Here is a 20,243-nt window from a genome sequence, read left to right as displayed (position 1 = left end):
TTACCGAATCTGAAGCCGTAAAACTCAGACATGTTTGGGTAGGCTCAATATTTGTGTCTCCTACCTCTGATAAAAAGAATGGGGGTTTTATTTTATATGGGAAAACCCTTAATCTTGCTGTACTCTAACAAGAAAAAGACAATATGTGTAGATGGATTGTTATGAAACTCTTAATCAATAAAAATACCTTCAACTGAATTTAATATTTATGCCCCAACACAACCAGACAACACCTTTTGGCCCGCAGTAGCACAAAAATGCATGCAATATAATGACACATACTTTATTCTGGGAGGTGATTGTAACCAAGTTATGGATCTGTTTTTGGATAAACAGTTTCCAGTTCAGTTTGTTTCCTCATAAAATGCACAAGCAATTTCATTCCACGGTCTCCCATGGTACTTTAGTGGACTTTTACAGATTTTCTCATCATACTACCCCAGACTACACTTTGAATTCAGGTGCACACAGTACCCTTACAAGATTAGAACACATCTTTGTTTCTAAGCCTTTGTCACAACCTATAGTACAATCCTCCATCATTCCTACAGTAGTCTCAGATCAAGCTATTGTCATGACAGATTTGGACTTGGTTCCCCCGAACCCGATTCTCATATTTAACAATTCATTGTTAAAAGATGCAATATTTTCCACATCCTTTATCTCATTCACCTCTGAATTCTTCTTGATTAATGATTCTCCCACCACCCCCCTCCTCTAGTATGGGACAGATTTAAAGCAGCTGCACATGGTTTTATCATAGACTATGTGTCCAAGAAAAAAGAAACCTGAAACAAAAAATACACATCGTTACGATCTTTCATTAAGACCTTGGAACTGAAATATTTCTTGTCTAAATCAAATACTGACCTTCGAAATCAATTAAACACCAAATTACATTTCAACACTCTATCCACTAATGATACCTCATCCATCTTGTTAAGAAGTAATGCTCATTGTTATGGTGGAAGGAATAAAGTTAAGTAAATTATTAGCTAATTATTTAAAAGTGAAGAAACAGTGACTCAAGATAGATTGAGTACCTCACAGGGAGCCTCACTAACTAAACACAAGGATATCCTAAATGAATTTGTTAATTTCAATAACATTTTAAAAATACTCCTGAAACTCCAGTACAACATTTTCACATTGAAGACTATTTACATTGAACCCCTCACTCCAATTCCTCTTAGACTTTGATTCTTTGGAAACAAACTTTACCCTCCATGACATTTCCCAAGGGGAAACATAATTTACAATGCATGCAATACATCGCATGCCATTACAAAGAAAGTCATTACAACGACTTGCTGTAGGGGGCAGAAGGTGTTGGATTTTCAATGCAACACCTTCCCTACTGTTGCACACACTGGAGTTGGAATAGTAAATTATACTATTCCACACTCCAGCGCCCTCCTACAGCAAGTCGTTGTAACTACTTGCTTTGTAATGGCATGCAATGTAACAACGCACCGCTGTAACGACTTACATTGTAATGGCATGCGTAGAAAACGCATGTGTTGTAACAAGTGCTATTCTTCACAAGCATTAAAATCACACAAAAAAGGGGAAACTTCAGGACCAGATGACTTTACTGTACAATTCTTTTTGGCATTTTTCAAATATTATTCCTCTTACTTGTCTACATGTAAAAATTATAGGCATATCTCAGTAAATGTAGACTACAAAACGGTTGCAAAACTCTTAGCAAGCCATTTGCAATCTTTCCTTCCACATCTCGTTGGAAAGGAGCAATCGGGATTTATTAAAGGTCGATTAGCGTTGGATGTAGTAAATCTCCTCTCCTCAAAATTCCACTTGCAGCAATAACAATAGATGCAGAGAAAGCATTTGATAGGATCAATTTGAGTATTATGTTATAATCTTTAGCTTGGCATAGTTTTGGCCCTAAAATCCTAGCTCTAATCTCCGATCTATATCAATCCCCACATACGTCTGTACTTGTTAAAGGTGTGGTTTTTCCATATTTTCCTCTCCCAATGGGGTGTCCATCAGGGTTGTCCTCTTTCCCCATTATTATTTGTCCTTTCTCTTGAACCTTTCCTTTCCAGAATCCATCTAAATTAGTCTAGATCTGGTTTTCGATATGGAGATTGTCATCTGAAACAAGCAGCTTATGTCAATGATGTTCTCCTATTTCTTTCATCCCCAGAAACATCTTTACCAGCATTACTTAATGATATAGCCCTCTTCTCTGGAGTCTCAGGTTATAAAATCAACAGATATTCTTCCCCTAAATAAATACAGTTAAACATTCCTTAATATCATCTGGTCTTCAGAGGGCATCATCCTCCAAGATTAAATTACTCGGTATTTGGTTTACAAAATCGGTGCAAGAATCTATTACAATTAACTTTAAGGAACTATTTACTAAAATCGAGAGTTTACTGCATTCTGGGAATCTTTTACTTTTGTCTTGGTGGGGTTATCTCAACTCTATTAAAATGATGATTTCTCCTCCTTAGCTCGATTTCATTTCTATGATTCTGGTCCATGTTCCCAAAACTACCTTTAAGAAAATAAACTCTATGTTTGCTAAATTTTTCTGAAACAATAAGAAAGCAAGAGTTTCCTTATCTCTCCTACAAAAAACAAAACTTGAAGGTGTGAATTTCCCAGACTTTAGTCACTATCATAAAGCATTTGGCTTACGTCAAGCTTCCTTTTGGCTTTCCGATTCAACCTCACCTTTCTCTCCCTTATGATCTGATGTACAGAAAGCTCTCCTTTATCCCTTTTCTCCGAAAGAGGTTCTACCTTTTACTTCTAAAACTTCTTTCCTTAAAGGCATATTACCCATTTGATAAGTTCTACTTTTGTTCCTGTTATGTTGACGCCTTCTATTTTCTTCACTAAGCCCATATATTCTTTGCTGATTTACAGTGTAACTCATTTTTAAATTGCACTTAAATAGAGAAATATATTTTAAATCACAAAACATTTCCTTTGACTGACATGCAATGCATCATACAGTAAGATTTGTAAATGCAAGAAAGATTTTTGTTATAGTTGCAGGCAAGGAGGTAATGACGCCAATGTTTAAAATCTTGCGCTGGCTACAGGCAGCCTCTCGGAGCATCTGGACCTTCCAATTAGGTTCTGAATGTCCGGAGCACTTCCGGAGTCTCTAAAATGGAGTCATGGCAACCTTGACTGGGTTGTATGATGGAACCAAGCATCCCTTTTACCACGCATGCCTTAACAATGTGGACTTAACAACGCATTAATCTTTACAACACGTCTTCAGCATAAATATTCTTACCACGCATATACCTTCACCAAAGTATATCAAAGTCTTTATTCAAATTTAAAATCCATAAAAGAATCACAAAGTATAATGCAATACTATTATCATAATACATCATCGTTATGAGTATTAAAAGAAAACATATTGGTCAATAAGACAAAATATATTAAAAATCTAAAATGCATTTAGAACTCTACTCAATGCTGTGTGCAAAATAATGCAAGCTTAAAAATTATTGTAAACTGTTCATAATCAAATGTCAATCATCAAGTTAATATTGTATCATAGTACATGAGATTATATTAAAAAGCGGTATATAGGCACAAAAAAACTAGTCATTCTTCGACCAGATAATGTAAGCCTTCTAAGGGCCTGATTTAGATGTTGGCCGATCTGGTTCCACCATCGCTTTTTTCTGCGATCTTCCCGCCCGCCGGCTTTACAGTCCGCCTGCTCGAATAAGATGTTGGCGGGTCCCTGGAGGGAACACTGTCAGAGTCCCGCCGCCTCTACCAGAATATTGCTCCTGCGTCAATGGTGTCAGACGCAAAAGCAGCTGTCGGAGAGGGTACCACCAGAAACATCGCCATCCCAATTACGATGTTCCTTTCCATCGAGGGAACTGCGGTGGGGAAACCTCCAAACTCAGGTTGGCAAAAATGAAGAAAAAGAGGTGAAAATGTACTTTTTACGCGTTCCCACTTCTGATTCCATCTCAAACACAATCGCCCAGGTTTTTCCTGCACTGCTACTACTTCACCACGATGCTCAGCAACCCCCTTTGTCGCAGGAATCAAAAGCAGGTTTCTGTGTCACTTGTCTCAATATGAATCATGTGTTAACATCAGTTTTCGTCAAGTGCATTTTTGCATTGCTCTTACATGCAATTTTTCTGTGAGTCTTGCATAAGTGTTCCACTTACAGCTTATTGTGGTAAAATGTACACACCTGTATTGCCACACAAAAAAATATTTTTCGGGTGGGTGTTGTGCTTGTTGTCGTTGTGGGTGTACATACAATAGTGGGTGTATGTTGTTTATGTGCAATACAATATGTATAAACAATGGCAATACACATTACCTACAAATACTTAATGACTGTATCACAACATATATGTGTATTGAGATAATGATAACTAGTACTTACCTGTCTCCACCCCACCACGGCCTCACTCTGTCAGGATTCCGCTCCCAGTACAACGGGAACATCTAAATCATCTTAGTGCAAATCCACCGCCCTGACGGCGACGGAGTACTGTTAGCCAGCAGAGAAGATGGCGGTGGAAAACTGTCCAATACTACAACATCTAAATACTGCATGCGGACCGCCGTCAGCTAGACAGAGTACTGGGAACCACCGCTGCAGCGGAACTACGGTAGTCCCACCAAGATAAATACAGAGACTGTACAGCATACGTTCACAGTGTCTAGTTTGCATAAATAATTAAAAACCTCCTGGAATTAGAACGGTTTTTGTGACAAAAATAATGGTTTTAGAATACTTTTTCCAATATCTTTCAAATATTTACAGAACAGGATAAAAAGCGGTGTATATCGCAAAGATTTGCCATCACATGGGCATTTGGGCAGTTGTCATCCCACATCCCCATTCTAGGCAAAGCTACCAAAAAGTGCAAGGTGTATATCCAAATACTTGTGAGAAGGAATCTGTTAAGTTCGTTTGTCACTGTTAACAGATCGCTTTGAATACCTTGTTGCACATAACGAGAGCAATATTTCCGAACTGTTGATATAACTCTCTATCTAGTTTCCCTCCTGGCCTCTCTGTGACCCATTAGAACGTTTTTTTTATCTCTTTTTGCTATAATGTAGAATATTAGCTGGATCATCTATACTCATATTTGCATCTATCTCTTTTTCAAGACTTTTCACATATGCCAGCCATGTTTTTTTTTCTGTTTTCAAGTGTTAAACAGTCTACAATAATCCCCCTCGTATACTTTATGCCACCCTTACTCCAAAAACTGTGCCAATGATGTCTGCTAAATAAGGAACAGCTAATTCGCTATGAACAATATAGGTGGAGGTGGAGCGCAGTGCTGCCAAGAGTCTGCACAGGAAAATATTCAGTAGGGTCTCAGTAACACACTATTTGCCATACCCAACAAGGGGGCCCCATAGATAGCACTGGTTATACACTTGTATTTATACCATTGCGGTATCTCTCTTAATGGCTTGCTTCAAATTTTGGCAGTAAATCTAAAAAGGGCTTCTGAAGCTCTCAGACTTGCCAGCTCCCCTATTTTCAATTGGTATCTCAAAGGGTCATTGTTTGAGACGTGTATTCCCAAGTAGGTGTGTTACTGTCAGTGCCTGGCCCTTGGCAAAATGAGTTCTCTTTTTTGCTTTCCCCATCCCGCATACCATTGTAAAGGTTTTTTGTAGATTCAGTTTCAGACCTTTCTCCTCTATATATGTGAATAAGCGGCCAATCAGGCGCTGCAGACCATTAGCAGTTCTAGATAGTAGTACTGCATCATCAGCATATAGGAGGACAGGAGTCGGTCACTCACAAACCTTTGTGGCATCAGCGGTAACCTCTTGCAAGTTCTTGTCCGCCCTATTAATATCAAGTGAAAACAGAAATGAGACGAGGACACAACTTTGCCAGATGCCACGTGTGACTCTAAATCTTGAGGTACATTCCCCATTTGTACCATAACACACTCGGGTTGTCAAACGATTATACAGCTGGGACAGGAATGAGATGATATCTGTTGGGCGCCAATTTTTTCCCAGAGTCTGCCACAGCTTGACATGATTAACCAGATTGAACGCACTGCTCAGATCTGCAAAGCATATGTGGATGGGACCTTCTTTCCCGATAGTGTACTACTGATAAGCACATTTAGGTTGATACATTGCTCCAGAGTGCCAACGTCCCTCCTGAATCCAAATTCCTAATCAGTGAGCACCTTGTTATCATCTACCCAAGTCTCCAACCTTTCGAGAAGAATTCTACCCAGCAATTTGGCAGACAAATGCAGGAGGGAGATTGGTCTGTAGCCCCCTGCATACCCCCCCCCCCCATCACCCTTTTTGAAAATCGGGAATATTATACTCTCTGCCCAAGTTACACAGAAGCAAGCTTTTGCTATAGCAATGCATACTTGTGAAAGAACGGGTGCCTAGAGTGTAAGATGTGATTTGTAGGTATGTATGGAACCTCATCAGGACCGGATGCATGGCTGATTAATTGTTTTCCAGAACAGTGTAGTATCTCTCATTTTAGCCGCCTGCTCTAGATTAGCCCAATCCCTTTCACATAGTTCTTTTTTTCCTCATCTCTAATGCTTGCTGGTAAGGGAGCATCAGGGTTTTAACTTCCTCCCTATTTCTGGGTGGGGCTTGTAAAGCTTTTTTGAGGTTCTGGTTCGCACTTGAACAGCGACGATCTAACAATCCTATCTTCTTTAGTTTGGGAACTTTATTGCTGGTTCTTAGGGTGCCAGAAATTGCAGCCGTTATGTTACAGAAAGCTACAAGGGTTTTGCATGGGCTAATATCCCATTCAGTAGGGGTAACAAATGTATTTGATTATGTTGTTCTTTATAACCTTTTCTAAGAAAGCACATTAATTTATCCCTGCCCTCCTAAGGCTTATCCTGTTAGCGTCCTCAGTTTCAATATGTGCTGCTAGTTGTAATCCAACCTTGTGATTGGTTTTAATATTAAAGGTAAGTAACAGCAGTTGGTGATTGCTAATGTTTGATTTTAATATTAAGGGTAAGTAACAGTGATTGGTGATCGCTAAAGAAACTTGGTTAAACCCTAAATGATTCAAACAGTGCCAAACCATTTTCGGATAACATGTGGTCAATAATGGAGCTGTGGCTGCTGCCCTGGTAGGTTGGTAGCTGAGTACGTTCTTTGTCAGTCCTTTGCTCTATCAACTCTAGGTTATATTTAAAAATCATTTAATCTATTATCTCCCCATATGGGTCATGTAGAAAATGGGATTGGCCATTCCCAGATTCATCCATGTGACCACAAAGCCTCTCCTGTCGCTACTTGACATTTCCTTATATTAAAATCCTCTACCAATACATAATAAACACAAACCGCCTCATTTCTGCTCACAAAGCTTCAGAGCTCCTTCCTCAGGTGGACAATTACCCTACTTTTTGTATTATCAAATGTATTTTTATAAAAATGTATCAACACAATCCTCGGTTTCTAATCAGTCTGTAGATGTAAGATCTGAAAATAGGGTGATCTGGAGTAGGATTTATTTAGGGTAATGGGCAAAAGTGTAAATTAATACAGCTAGTCCTCCCTTTGCCCTTCCACTGATCGAGGATGTGGCTGTTGTAATAAAAAAGGTGTAGCCTTTAATGTGAAAGCTCCCTTTGAGCCAGGTTTCCTGTAAGCATTCTAGTAGTGACTTTTTTATGAAATCCTGCCACTCTGTATTGCTCAGTTTATTTTTGACGCCAGCTATGTTCCATGTCCCAATTGCTATTTTCTTACCTAAAGCACTAGATGTGGCAGCTTGATTTCTAATGCATGCTGTCTGTTTATTATTTCCTCCAGTACGACGGGGTCCCTCACTGACGCTAGAGTACTAGATTGTCTATCCTGTTCGTCACAACTACTGAGAGGTGCGAATCTGTTGGGGCCCATAAGGGTTTTGGTAACGGGATGGCTGGGTGCTGCCACATGATGAATACAATTGCCTGTGAGGGGGGGTTTGTAAAAGTACCCTGGTGGTAGAGCTGTGATCTTCTCTTCCATTTTAACTCTACGGTGCTGTCTATGACAAAGGTCAGAGAGAAGGAGTTTAACCTCAGAGGGACGGAAGACATTTACTACTAGACAGTCACCCTAACCTGATTTCCTAGTGTGACCAACCCAATTAACCCTTCACATCATAATTATTTCATGACATTGATAGTTAGGCTCACATATTTGGTCTGCCACCCAATAAGCAACTTTGTTTTGTAAGTCTATCCAGGTCTTGGTTGTACAGGATTCTAATTTGGGGACATCCTTCAGTACAAGTATATATGGGGTGGCATCCGGGGTTGGTGCAAAATGTCCAGAACAGACTATGGAGATCTGGTATTCGCTTAGCCCTGCTGGCAAGCAGATGTCACTTCCTGGGTTATAGATGGGGCAAGAGGGCCCTCCTTGGGTCATTCCATTGGGCTGGGGGTCGGAAGTTCATGGGCTGGTGCCTTGTTAACTGGGTCCTTTGTTGACAAGGGCATCAGTTCCAATTTGGTTCTATTTTGCGTGGTCATTGAGATAATTTGAACATGGTCAGTCTTCTCATGTGTACCCAAAAGTCTTTGACAGTCAGCTCAAGTGTAGACACTCAAGCCTTTATTTTCCTTGTCTCCAATAATAATTTCCTTGCCATGTGGTCTAGCTTGGCATGGACCCATTCAACCATCAATTCCAAACCTCAGGGGAGAGATGATTCTTGCTCTGTGTCAGGTCCATGTAGGGTGTGCCCCTTTTTCCTGGTGCCTGATGGTTTAGTGGGTTTAGTACCTTTTTCGGGCTTGGGATCCATGATTTCTAAAGGCGGTCTGCATTTCTTTACTGGTGGGGAAATTAGCTCATTACTAAGCGAGAGCGCCGTTATCTTGCGGGATGTAGTTAAAACGCAGGGCGGTGATTTTAAATTGGGGGTGTCTGTTGCGGATTGTGGGGTATCCGGTAGAATATGGGACCTCAAAGTTGGTAGTGTGGGCTCGTCAGTGACTCCCAGAATCACACTGCGCAAGGCATTCTTTATAGCAGCCAGTCTTACCTCTGCGCCAACAATGTCATCATTGATTATGACCATGTCATCAGTGAGATAATTAGTTACGGCACTAGTGACTTTCACAATCTTGGCACAATTCCCAGAGGGGCCTTGGGCTAATTTAATTTTGCTCATGATGAAAGTCTCCCTTATATGGCAGCCCCAATCGCCACGGCCGTAAATATTGAGAAAATGTTCTTACTGAGTGTGTTTTGATCCCCAGGCCAAGATGACTGGGCAGACGGGCCCAGGATTGGCCCGGTGCGTCCAGCGCTGTGGTAAGGCCAGGGAGTGCTTTGAGCATGTTGGAGAAGGGCAGACCCAGCCCCCTCTAGTTCCCGCAGTTCCTTAAGGCACAGAGGATTATTGGTGGTAGTGGCCCCACTCTCAGATACCACAGACGTCTTCGCTGAGGGAAAGCCGGGGAGTGCTTTGAGCACATTGGAGAAGGGTGGCCCTGCGCCCTTCTGTTCCGATGCAGCGCCTCCAGGTGCTGAGGATTATGGTGGTGGTTCTTTTCCAGGGACTGGCAGCACTCGTAGGGTCTGGTCCCCCTCTCAGATACCACAAAGGTACATACACATGCATACATATATATTTGTATGTATGTGTGTAGATATGCATCTATAATACATATATTTAAAAATGCATGTCCATATATATTACCTTATCGACCCCAAACCCTACCTACCCTAAACCCTAAAAATACCCTTACCCTCCCTAAATCCTAAAAATACCTGTCGCCCAAATACCCTTACGCACCCTATTCCCTAAAAATACCTGTGCCACCCAAACACCTTTACCCACCCTAAAAATACCCTTGCCACCCAAATACCCTTACCCACCCAAAAACATACCCTTTCCACCCAAATACCCTTACCCACCCTAAACATACCCTTGCCATCCAAATACCCTTAACCGCCATAGATAAGGTGCAGTGAAGTGGATTTATTGCTTCATAAATCTTGTTACACGTTTTGGCTGAATTGGCAGTCTTGATCACACAAGGAAATAAACAAAAAGGCGTTGTATGAATTTCACACAACTGTTTGCCACGGGGAACAGGGCCCCTCTTCTCTTCTACTCATTTAGGAGACTGCACTGCTATTTAAAGGGCATTCACAACATCTGTCTACATGGGAACTCCAGCGCTCTTCCAGTCCTCCTACATGCCACTTGGGATATATTTGTGCCGCATCCTTCCACCTGGGCACCTAGGACTCCCGTACCTACCAGTACTAGACTCTCTACTTACAGCCGCTGGCACTTATCCCAAGAGTATTGTTGCCCCACTGTGGCTCTGGGACACTTCACACAACTGTCCCTGGCAAGCTTCAGCCATTCTCTCTCCCACCCTGGCTGCCCGCCACGTCTACGTGGCATGTACTGTCCACATTATGGCTCTTCTGCATGATTCCAGAGCAATTTCCTCCATGGTACATGAATCCACAGCATGCACGTGCACTCGTGCAACACAGACCTTTTCTAGGAACAAGGCCCACAAGGCCCACATACTGACAGTCTGTGGCATGTCTCAGCCACAGTTTAAACACATTTGTTATACATGATGCAAACTCCTCATGACACTGAGCCCATACACTTCTTTTTGATTTACTCTTTTGATTTTGATGTACATACTAAGATGGCACCACTGTTTGTATCTCCAGGCAATGGCCTTGTCTTGAAATGCTTCAACTATGTTTCCAGAGGCTATGTAACGACGTTTGTTTCCTTTTGTGATCAAGACTGCCAGCTCAGTGGAAACACGTAACAAGATTTAAGAAGTAACGTGCCCGAGTGTGTCCCTTATTAGATTTGTGAATTATATTGATCACCGGCAGGCTCCGCCGGCTGGTGCACCACCTCCCGCGGTTCAAAATTTCAGAAGGAACGGCTCGTGAATTATACGTAAGGAGAAATTCAACGGACCGGTCCTCCACACCTGCAGTGGTTATTTCCTGCCGAAGGAGTTTTGACACTGCAGACGTGTCTCAGAGGGGAATCTGCTGCTCAGGGTGTGTTAGGGGAAGGCACAACAGTGTATTTGAGGATACAGGAAGTGTCCGGCTCTGGCTGACCTGTGGGTGGGGATTCCACGTCTCTTGATAGGCACCCACGTCCAGCACCGCTTGAACTGCTTTATGTACTGTTGCAGCATTACTCACAACAGCAGGCATATTTGACAAGACTCTCCCGGCACCCAGCAACCAAGCATCTTTACCTGAATGGACGGCAGGAGGAACCTGGCACTCTGTTAGGGGATAAGAAATCCAAGGCAGTTCTGTACTTCAACAGCAAGAGGACACCCATATGATCACCAATATGGAAGACGAGAATGAAAGGAGGGCAGCCGCATAAGCCCTATTAGCCAGGGCACCAGACAAAGGATACACAGCCACCAGCATTACCAATAAAGAAATATCTCTCAATGATAAACTTAAGAAACTGAAGAAAAAAAGCAAGGCGGAAACCTCAAAGTGGTGGGAAGCCATCTCACTTCAAGACTATCTTGACAAAGAAATGGTATCCAGGGGGCTGCGAATATATACACTACACCATGCTATGAATCACCCAACCCAAAGATGTTAGAGGAATTGGCTAATAGCTCTGCCAGAAGCTCCAAATGCATGTTAGAAATCTTAGTTAAATATGCCTGACAAGACAGGGGAACCATCAATAAAGAAATCAAGACCATTAAAGATGGACTAAGCCAAAGGAGTGATCAAGACACTATCTCCAAATGTATGGAAGAATGAGAAACAGTCTCAAGAAACACAAAGATGATATCAAGGCAAGGAAACAAAGAAAGCTGCATAGAGACCGGGCCGACAACGAGAGCGGCAGAATCCTGACCATTAGCCATAAGTATGATCACATATACAATGTACAGACCCCTGAAGCAGGCAAGACGACTACAGCACCAGAGATACTAGGCACCAAACTTGCCACCTCCAATGATGTCGACAAGTATACATCTGCGACATCAGGAAGCTCAGCCTCTGGCATTGATCACGTTATCAAATCCACAAATTTTTTAGATGAGCAGCGGCGCCTCTGCAGGGGCCGTCAAACCACAAGAACGACTCAAACACCAAAGAACAAAACAAGAGGAACGGGGCAGAGACTGGGGACGAGGCTGGGGAGATCTCAGAAGAGGAGGAGGAGACTCAAACTAAGACGTGAAAAGAGGACAAGGAAGGGGCTGCATGGGAAACAACTCAACCAACTTCAAGAAAGTACAATGATGGAGAATGACATAGTGAATAAAACCATAATCAATGAATGAATGAATACCTTCTTATATAGCGCATGGCTACCCTAGAGCATCCCAGCGCTGTCAAGACCAAGGACACTATCAAGCATTAGAGAGTGTTATTAAACAAGAATGTCTTTAGTTGCTTCCTAAAGGCAGTATGATTTAATTCATGCCTGATGTTGTCAGGGAGTTTATTCCATTCTTTAGCTGCTAGGACCGAAAGTCGGCGGCCACCCGTGCGGACCAGCCTGACCTTTGACACAACAAGCAGATTGCGTTGGTTAGATCTAAGAGATCTGACCGAATGATAACGACGAAAGAAAGGATCCAGAATGGAAGGGCCAAGGTTGTGAATGGACTTATGTGCCAAACACATAGTCTTAAACACAATCCTTTCATGGACTGGAAGCCAATGGAGCAGTCTAATTGAGGGCTTTGCTGATGACCGTTTAGGGACTTTCATAAGTAAGCGAGCTGCACAATTCTGTACAGCTTGCAAAGTTTGTGTTGTAGTTGCAGAGGCCCCCAGATAGATAGCATTAGCATAGTCCAGTCGCGAGAGAACCAGCGACTGTACTAATATACGTCTGGCTTCAAAAGGAAGCAGGTCTAGGATTTTTTTAAGAACTCTCATAAGCCCATAGCAGGTCGCAGCTACTTTGTTAGCCTGATGCTGGAAGTTCAGGGCAGAGTCCAACCAGACCCCTAAACTTTTTATTTTGGTCTTAGGCTTCGGAGGGGGTCCAAGACACTGCGGCCACCAAGGGTCCAAATTGATTGGGGCTTTATAGCCCAGCAGCATGATGTCTGTTTTGGCTCCATTTAGCTTTAAACAGGACGAGGTCATCCAATCAAGAACATTGGAGAGACACGGGGTAAGATTGTTAATCCCCTGATGTAAGGTATCGTCTCTCACAAGGGAAACAACCAGCTGCGTGTCATCGACGTAGGTGACAAGCTGGATTCCCCAAGGAAGCACCACCTCAGCCAAAGGTCTCATATAGATATTAAACAGAGTGGGGCTGAGGGATGATCCCTGGGGAACGCCGTGACTCAGTTGCAGCTGGCTTGATGACACCTCATCCTCAAAGACGGAGAAATATCTATCTGATAGAAAGGAGTGAAGCCATTTAAGAGCCAAACCGGAAATCCCTGCATGTCGAAGCCTATGCAGCAGAAGAGAGTGATTTACAGTATCGAAGGCTGCGCTGAGGTCCAGTAGGACCACCGCAGCGCAGCCTCCAGCATCTACAATAGCCCTGGTCGCCTCCACTACCGCCACCAGTGCAGTTTCTGTTCCTTGCTTGGCTCTGAATCCAGTCTGGGATGAGTGTAATGCACCAGAAGACTCAGCAAAAGAGGAAAGAACCTGGTTGACGTGTTTTTCGGCTATTTTACCGAGACTCGGGAGAAGCCAGATAGGCCTGTAATTCGCCAGATCTTCCGGGTCTAAATTAGGTTTTTTCAGTAGGGCACGAACCTTTGCCTTCTTCCAATTGGGGGGCACTACTCCTGAAGCTAAAGAGGCATTGATGACCTGCATTATTACCGGGCAAACTGTTTCAGAGACCTGCTTAAGAACCGTTGGGAGGGCAACATCCTGAGGAGAGCCCGATTTTAGGTGGTTAAGGAGTCTTTCAACATTGGCCAGATCAAGCAGCGGAAAGATTTTGAGAGCTCCAGCTGAATTAGGGGTAACCACATCCGGCGTTTCAGGGCTAATCTCCAATTCATCTGGACTATGTGGAGTTGTTGCAAAAGTCGAATAAATATTGGAGACTTTGGATGCAAAAAAAGCGGCTAGATCCTCACAGTGTTTTTGAGGATCCAAAGCCGGATTAGTAGGTCTATGAGTAGCCACCAGAGATTGGAAGATTTTGAAAATCTCTCTAGGAGCATTAGCTGCTTCTGAGATTTTACCCTGATAATATGCTGCTTGAGTAGATTTTAGTAAGTTTTTATAGGATCTGAGAGAGGCTTTATATTGGGTTTTCAAAGCTGGTGCAAAATCCTTTCTCCACTTCCTTTCCGCCCGTTTACACAGCCGCTTAAGTTCCTTGAGTTTATCGGAGTACCATGGTTGTTTGTTTTGGCCCTTCCGATGGTGTATCTCTTTCTTAGGGAGAGTGGTGTCAAGGGTGGAGTTGAGCCAGTTGTCAAAGGCTCCATTAGCAACCACTGGATCTTCGTGACTGACAGACAGCTCCCAGACCTAGATAAAAGAACCTTATGCTTAGGACTGTCATTCTGTCCCCCTCTGAACCCTTTAATTACGTAGAAACATGGACTGACCGTTTCGAATTTGTCAGGAAGCTCAAGTTAAGAAAATGGCATAGCCTCAGAACTGCAGCACCCAGAGAGGGAGGCAATATCTCCAAGATGGGACTCCACAGCGAACTGACTCTATGGAGACATTGATATGCTCCTCACCCTTCACAAACTCGAATGTGAGGGGGCTGAGAATGTAAATGATTTGCAAACCATGTTAGATAATCTTGACATAGTGCATGACAAAGCAGCTTTCACTGGCTTTAAACCCCGCTCTACCTTCTTCCCAAACATGCCTCACCGCAGCATCGGTACTTTTCAAGACACTGTGACCAAAAGTCATACCAGATTCAGACACAAAACCTGGTTCAAGAACAAAAACAATATACAACATAATCTCTCCACCGCACAGAAACTAGCTATCAAATCTTTAGCCGAGGACACGAGTATCATCATACGTCTGGCAGACAACGGAGGCAATGTAGTCTTGCTCCACAGAGAAATGTTTACGAAGGAGGCACTCAGACAACTCAGTGGCCCCTTATACTACATTAACATCAGTAAGGAAAGCTACACTAACAGCATATTGGGCATATAGGGCAAATTGACCGATTGGAGGGACAAGGGCATTCTTGAATGGGAGGAAAATTGCTTTATAAAACACGATTACCCCAAGATACCATTCTATAACTTCTCCCGAGGGTTCATAAAAACAGCACCAATCCCCCAGGCATACCCATATTTTTAGCTGGCAATGTGGAGCCTTTACGAAACTTCTCACTATCCTGTGCTTTCATACTGAAATGTGAATTTGCAGACCCTAAAACTGCTAATTCACAATATAGCTGTGGTATCAGCCATATCAAATAGGTGAAAGGATAGGCAATAGTTGAATTTTGTCAAAACTCCCTTTTCATCTATTGGAAATGTAGGATCACAATAGGTTCTAAACATTGGTTAAGTCTGAGAACATTTTCCCTACCAGCTTACAAAGCATTTTAAAGGAGGTAGAAATTGTCTAGATTTCTTTTACATCAAAAGTTCCACATATTATTCAGTAATTGTGGAACTCAGCGAAAAATATATGTGGCTAGGAATGAAGGTAAAGGTACACAATGGCATGAATGTAAAATCCATATTAGTATAAAAGCCAAAGAAAACAAATTATATTAATGTTTATGATTAAATGTGAGCTTTCAAAACTGCATACAATTAGTAAGGTTGTGGCAATGCTCTTAGGGCCAGATGTATGAAATTCTTAACCTGCGAGTCGCAAATTGATATGTACAAAAATAGAGATTTCCAAATAGTGATTCCTACAGAGTAGGAATCGCTATTAGGAAATTGCTATTTAGGAAATACCGAACCATTCAGTCCTATGGGCCTAAATGACCAAAGGACAAATGTTTTTTTTAATTTGCGATTTCCTAATAAATAAAAAATTCACAAAGAAAAAAAGAAAAATCACAAATGCTAAACCAAAGGTGACTGTTGGCCTAAGCCCCCCACCTCCTTATTGCACCCCTGAAAAAAGTGGTGGACATATAAAGCGCACACATGCCCTAGGGGAATGTGTGCCCTTTATAGCACTTTAAAAAAAAGTATCTTGGAGTCCTTTTTTTAAATTGCACATGGGTACCATCGTATGTACATGTGCTTAGGAAATCGCAAATAGGAAATCCCCGAAATAGCTATGGCCAGTTAAAAAATGCTAAATGCTTTTGTACATCTGGCCCACAAAGAATACATGACAGGACTGAACTCTCAAAAATCACATGCACCTTTGTGCCAAAAACTAATATACACAGAATTACCATCTTCTCTGTTGCTCAAACTCCTTCATCTGAGCATGGAGGGTCAGCAGGCAGCATTCAGGACCCTCTGGTACAGTGGTGTCATATGTGGTGCTATGTATTTGACTGACAAGGACAAGCCCATAATGCCCTGAGCCTTAATACGGGCCCAGCGGTGCAGGTCCTCCCACGCACAGTTTCCCCCGCCTGGTGTTAACACCCACTGCACTGCAGCACATGGAAATGTCCTGCCACATTTGGGCCTGAACTGCACAGCTCTGCTGTGTTTCAGGTCCCCAATAAAGTTTAGGGCACGTGTCTACAACCGCCTGCACAATGGTGTTTAATTCAGATTCAGGATCAGGAGCAGCCTTCTCTTCAAGTCCCTCAACCATTTTGGAGCAAGAATGTGGCAAGGAGCAGCAGGATGGCGGAGTATGCTTCTTGGAAGAGCAAATGGCTTGGAATAAAAACAAAATGGCCAACTTAATATTCCTGTTTTTCATTTCCATTTTATTTGCAGTATGCAGAGAACTCCGCCCTGGGTGTTGAGACACCACACCACGTGCAGAGGAGAACCTTAGAACACAAGGTAGAGATTCCACATGCGGGAGGGAGACTTCGTACATGCAGGCCAAGACACAGACATGTTAAAGAGTAATAGGATTTAAGCAGAGGTGGTTTCTAGACCTAAAATAATGTACAATTTTATGTTTCCCTTAAACCATGAGTGTTGAAAATGAGGTATTGAATTTGAATGCTGGTGTGGTTACGTGATAAAATGTTTGACAACATATAAAGACAACTTTTATTTCACTTGAGCACAGCATGTTAGCTAGAAACATTATGCAAATCAAACAGAGTTGCTCTAGGATGCTATGTATGTACAGTGTATTAGATGTCCACCATTCATCAGTGACAAAAGACTGTCCAAGCACATAAATGCAGTAACCAAACTAGCATCTGAAGAGAAAACAAAATGTACAAAAGGAGTTGACTAACCGATCCAGCACCTGCTTACCTTGACCTGTGTTCTGGGCCCACCCCAGTTCCCTGGATGTGACCGGAGGGAATTGTCAACATCTATATAAAAGTCCTGTTGCATGGCGATGTTGTGCAACACACAACATGCTACAACAATCTTGACCACAACGTCTGGGAAATACACCAGACCCCCTCCCTCTCCCCATCCAGTACGGTCAAGACATCTGAATCACGACTTGATGACTTCAAAAGTGCATTCAATAATGTCTTATATGCGTGTCCCATTCTAGCTCTGCTGAGTAACTGTAGTTGGACAAAAGTAGGGTGTGTATGGAGATGCGAAGAGAAAGAGAATACCTGGCATCCGTTGCAAAAAAGAAACATGATTTCTAATTAAGTGGCACCATTTGTAATTGTACTACATGATGCCTACCTATGCGCAGTGTGTGCCAGGTTAACGGCTGGGGATTGTGTTGGACTTATTAATGAGTAGGTCTGATATGCCACCTCAGATATAAATGCAGGCCCAGTACAAGACGATGTTACTTACCAAGTCATGTGTCACCAAAATCTGCGGCAACCAAATGGCATGTAAGAAGCGAATTTCAGAAGATGAAACGGTCATGTGTGCTTCCAAGAAACTTAGCATACGCATCAATGAAGAAGTCCTTGGCACCACAGATAACCTACATGTTTATGGAGTTCCAGCAGTGTCTGATGCGGAGAAGGTATGCTTTGTGTCCAGATGGCTAAAGTGCCATGTGCGTGTAGTCAATGGCAAGCACCACACAATGGAAGTGAGAAAAGGCAAAGAATTCCCTTGCCAAACATTATCTTCCAGCCAGTGAGAGTGACATGGCGATAAACTCTTCTACATGTTAGTGATGTTAACAAACTTATTATATAGTACTTGTTCAAACACAACTACTTCTGGTGACAACTGGTCAGCTGTGGGAGTGAAGGTTGACTTGGGTGTAAGACCAGATAAATTATTCTCTTCACACCGATGATCTTGATTAGCAAAAAATACTCTGAGTCTAATTTTCCTAAAGAAAGTTTGAAGGTCTCTAAATAATTCAAATTTATTTAGGCCAGAATGGGGTTCAAATGTAAGACCTTTAGATAGAAGTGACAAAGTTGGGGTAGATAATGATGAACCACTAAGATTAAAAATGGGTATTTGTTCTACTCCCTCCAATATCTTGCATTCCGTGTTATTTACGCCACGTAATTTGGAAACGTCGAACGTGCTAGGCAATATAAACCGGCAATGATTGCGGGCGCCCTCTCGACCGTTGTATAGATCCGAGTCGGCGACTTATCTCGATCATCTTTTCGGGTATGTACCATTTGCACCTTATATTTTCTACACTGATCTAGTATTAGAAATCCTTTTGGGACATACATGGTCTATTTAGTTTGATTTAGGACAACCGTTTATCGTTAGCCTCTTTGCTATAATGCAACTATGCTAGTTACATCTTAGTAGTTTTTTGCATAGCTATCAATTTTTCTTAAATACTGTTTGGATATCAGGGTGGCTATCAGCACTTCAAGATCTATAAGCACAACCGCAGTCATCTTGTTTTGAATTTCGGAATATGCATAACAATTATCACATATATCAAAAATAAGTGTAGATAATCTCAGACCGTATCCTCGGTGATTTGCCCAACACCAAATAAATATTTCATTTGTTGATATCCTGAACCACTACAAATTGTGGTTGACTAGGGAGTTGTTTGGTTATATTCAGAGCTTTTGCCTGTGGAATTAAGTTTGGGGTTCTATATATATTTTTTGCCTGGAAAGCTACAAGCTTGCTCCAGCTTTATTTTTAGTTAGATCGCTTTCCAAGCACATTTTACCAGTGATACCTTGTTTATATTCTGAGGTCACATATAAGATTAGCCAGGGATCGAACCTGTTGTTATTGGCTGCTAGACAATCCATGAACATGTTCTGCATGTAATATAACCATGAACATAATATGAGAACACGCTAGGGGTCTAGTTCATAGGTGATACTCCCCAGATTCCATGTAGTCAACAACATGATGTAGTCTCATTTTTTACTTCTAGGTCTATCAGCCTATTTCATCAAATTCTATCGCACACAAGACCTTATATATAGAGACACTTGTTCCTTGTGGTCTTCATCAGAGCATACAAGGTCAGTATACCGGTCCTATAATAAACAATCACCCACAAACAATATAAAATAAATAGTGATAATCAGGTCTATAGGATTGATCACACATAATTATACATATTTTTGCATTTATTATTCTTGCAGAATACCATGATCATCGAGATTTCGATTTAAATTAAAGCAAACAATTTATGGAGTCTGCAATCATCAGATATAATAAAATAGTTACGGTAAGGCTGGTTAGAACATACAAGTAAATAGCCTATTTATTAACAAATTATCTGGGCTAAATTTACAAAAAATCTTTCTATCCTTTTTCTTCTATTAAGGTAATTCAAGTCTCTATTGAGTTGTGGCTAAGGAATCATTTACAGACTGGAATAAACAATCACAATATTAAAGGTATTTATCATGTCATTTTCTATAGATAAGGAATTTCATGCTTGCAATATATATAGAACATAGATTGTCAACCTTATTTAATATCAGTTTAGTGTTCTGGTTTATTTCTACCCTAGAATTGATTATCAACCAGGAAATAATCATTAAAATTGCTTATTTCACATAAATGAGAATTGGTTGAAAATTATACCCTTTATAGATTTAATAACAAGCCAACATCAAATAATTAGCATTATATCGAACCAATTTGAACTTTAGCTGTTTACAGCTACACATTAACCTAGTTAGATAATCTGTGGTTCCTCCCTATAGTCTTACATAAGACTAAGAATATCTGTCGCAGCAATTC

General features: G+C 41.7%; 1 protein-coding gene across 1 annotated transcript in view; it reads right to left on the bottom strand.

The window, feature by feature from the left end:
* SCARB2 (scavenger receptor class B member 2) overlaps positions 1-20,243 on the bottom strand; it is a 504,993-nt gene that overhangs the window by 397,003 nt on the left and 87,747 nt on the right. The gene's annotated exons all lie outside the window — the stretch shown is intronic.

Source organism: Triturus cristatus, chromosome 2_2 (assembly GCF_964204655.1).
Source record: "Triturus cristatus chromosome 2_2, aTriCri1.1, whole genome shotgun sequence".
Classification (NCBI taxonomy): Eukaryota; Metazoa; Chordata; class Amphibia; order Caudata; family Salamandridae; genus Triturus; species Triturus cristatus.
This window is presented reverse-complemented; position numbering and strand designations above follow the sequence as displayed.